Source organism: Sinocyclocheilus rhinocerous, unplaced genomic scaffold (assembly GCF_001515625.1).
Source record: "Sinocyclocheilus rhinocerous isolate Xijiao unplaced genomic scaffold, SAMN03320098_v1.1 scaffold1992, whole genome shotgun sequence".
NCBI classification, from domain to species: Eukaryota; Metazoa; Chordata; class Actinopteri; order Cypriniformes; family Cyprinidae; genus Sinocyclocheilus; species Sinocyclocheilus rhinocerous.
In genome coordinates, this window is record NW_015664692.1 from 144,688 (window position 1) to 148,158 (window position 3,471).

Genomic DNA, 3,471 nt, shown 5'->3' on the forward strand with positions numbered 1-3,471 from the left:
TAATAATTATTATTATTATTATCATTATATAAATTAAATGTATTATCATTAAATCTTTTCAGTTCAATAGTATTATAGTGATATTTCTTCATTGATTTATTTTGGTACATGTTAGTATTATATTTATTTGGATGATAATCTTTGTTTTCTTTAAAAAGTCTGTTTCAGACTTATCTTTAATAATCATATGAATTATGTTTGACTAATATTTTGACTTATTATAATAACAGTAATCATGCCCAATGTTATTTTATAATTTTATACTAACTATACAATATTTATTGTTATTTATTAATTATATTTTCTTTCTTTTTTTTAGTTCAAGTTTGTCATGTCGTACTGTTAATATTAATATTGCCATTTTTATTATTTTTTTATTTTATTTTTATTTTATATTTATATTTCACTTTGATTTATATTTATTTCAGTTTAGTTTTGGTAATTTTTTAGTAAATTTCAAATTTTCATCGAAAATGTGACCATTTTGTATTTATATACTAACTATACATTATTTTTTATTATTTATTAATTATATTTTCAGTTTTTTATTTTTAGTTCACGTTTATGTCATGTCATACTGTTAATATTAATATAGTTATTTTTATTTTATATTTCTATTTCACTTTGATTTATATTTATTTCAGTTTTAGTTTTAGTAATTTTTAGTAAATTTCTAATTTTCATCAAAAATGTGACAGTATTGTATTTATATACTAACTATACATTGTTTATTATTACTATTTATTAATTATATTTTCAGTTTTTTATTTTTAGTTAACATTTATGTCATATCATACTGTTAATATTAATATAGTTATTTTTATTTTCTATTTCTATTTCTATTTCAGTTTTAGTAATTTTTAGTACATTTCTAATTCTCATCTAAATTGTGACAAAATGTTTTTTTTTTTTTTTAAGTTCTAGGCATTGTATATAATCGACCAATCGTGCCACACGAGAAGGTGGGATCTACAGATCAAAACAATGCAAATACACATACAGTATATAACATGTATGAGGACTGTAGAGCACGTCAATAGAAAAACGAAGCCAAAACCTTGGCATTTTTAGGAGGTGTCTGGGAAAAAGAGGACGTTTAGTCACCCTAGTGTTAGTGTGTTTCTCTTGAGTCCATCAGCAAACACTGTCTCTCCTCCGTCACTGTTTCAGGCTCTCGATCAGCGGGTGAAAGAAGAGCAGAGGATGATGGACGAGAAGGTCGTGTCTGAGATGATGCTGAAAGAATCGGACACCAGTCAAACTTCTCAGTTTCATCATGAAATAAGTGCGGATGATCTGTTTTGACTGCTGCAGGACGCTGGACCTTCAAAAGTGTTTATACAAATCTCTTTTAGATGATGATGATGGGCTGGAAATGTCTAACGTGAGTCGTGACAATGGACAACACTGAAGACGTGCCCACCACTTTTCTTTTGACATTAAATATCGTTTTGTAATCATATGTAAAATTGGTTTGCATCTGAGCTTGTCTGCACACATACAGTGCGCTGTTATGATTTATGTTACATGTGAAGGGACCATATTTGTTCATTCTTGAATAATTATTAAAAATGACAGTCTGCATTTATCGACTTTCATTTCTTTGAACATGATTTGCATCATTAAATCACAAACACACGGCTGACTGTCAGGTTTGCTTCACTGAATGTTCAGAGAGCATGTAAATAAACCTATTGATTTTAATTAATATAGAATAATAGATTTTGCCATAAAGATTTTTCATCTATATATATATATACACACACACACACACACACTGACACACACACACACACTGACACACACACACACTAAAATAATCTTTTAAAGGGGTCATATGATGTTGCTAAAAAGAACATTATGTTGTGTATACTGACACACACACACACACTGACACACACACACACACACACTGCCGTTCACAAGTTTGGGATCAGTTAGATTTGTAATGTTTTTTTAAAGAAGTCTCTTCTGTTCATCAAGGCTGCATTTATTTGATCAGAAATACAGAAAAAACAGTAATATTGTGAAATGTTATTGCAATTTAAAAATTATGTTTTTCTATTTTAATATACTTTAAAATATAATTTATTTCTGTGGTCATCATCACAGATGATGTGGTCAAAGTCTTTTTTTTTTTTTTTAAGAAATGAATGTTTTTATTCAGCAAGGATGTTTAAAATTGATAAAAAGTGATAAAAGACTTACATTGTTAGAAAAGATTTCTATTTTAAATAAACACAATTCTTTTTTACTTTATTTATCAAATAACCCTGAAAAAGTATCACATGTTCCAAAAAAAAAGCAGCAAAACTGTTTCTAACATTGATAATAAATCAGCATATTAGAATGATTTCTGAAGATCATGTGACACTGAAGACTGGAGTAATGATGCTGAAAATACAGCTGCGCATCACAGAAATAAATTACAGTTTAACAGATATTCACATAGAAAACAGATATTTTAAATTGTAATAATATTTTACAATATTACTCTTTTTTTCTGTATTTTTGGTAAAATAAATGCAGCCTTGATGAACAGAAGAGACTTCTTTAAAACACATTAAAAATATTGCCGATCCCAAACTTTTGAACAGCAGTGTATATATGTGTGTGTGCAATTTAATTTAAATTCAATTTACATTGATATTTTTAATATTTATATACAAATAAAATACTGTATATATATATATATATAGTATTTAATTTGTATACAAGTATTTAAAAGTATTGATTTGTTAAAATATTTAATAAGTTTTTCTTATATCATCATGTGGTTAGTAAAATAAATAAATAATAAATAAAATACATTTTAAATATTTACATAAAGTTTTTTTTAATAAGACTATATTTTAAAAAAAATTATGTAAGTGATAAAAATATTTAACCATCCCCCTTTACATCTGAATCTTCACTGTGCCTTTTTATATTTATGTATTTTATATATATTCGCTCGAGCAGTTTAATTTGAACTGTTTAATGTGCATGTGATTTGTCAGTCTGCCTACTAAAATGATTAATGAAAACATGAGGCACATGCACTTTAAAAATATATATTTTTTCTGTCTGATTCAAGGAATAAGCTGCTTATATAAGGCAAAGGTTTTGAAATACCTTGGAGTACTATGGTGGTACCACAGTACAGTAAATCAGCTCTAGAGCTACATAAATGTATTTGATTTATTTGCTCTATAGTTAGTTTGTTCAGCTTTAAGCAGATGTCATGGAGCAGCCACTGGGTGGCGCTGGTGAATCTCTATCTAGCTAAAAGTGTTCATGGACATGTTCCGAGTCATGCAGCGACTAACCAGCTGGATTTTCCAGTCATGTGTAAGTAGTTCATCTGTTTTCTCAGCTCTCTTTTCCACTTAGGCAGGAGTGTGACGTGACCAAACGCAAAATGAATCTGTCATTTCTCTCTCATGCGAACCGATTCAATCGAGTCAGTTAGTTGATTCATTGATTCGTTTT

General features: G+C 27.9%; 1 pseudogene; it reads left to right on the forward strand.

The window, feature by feature from the left end:
* The window catches only part of LOC107730369 (protein DGCR6-like), a 4,220-nt pseudogene extending 2,915 nt beyond the window's left edge, over positions 1 to 1,305 (forward strand).
* Positions 1,306 to 3,471: the final 2,166 nt, after the last annotated feature.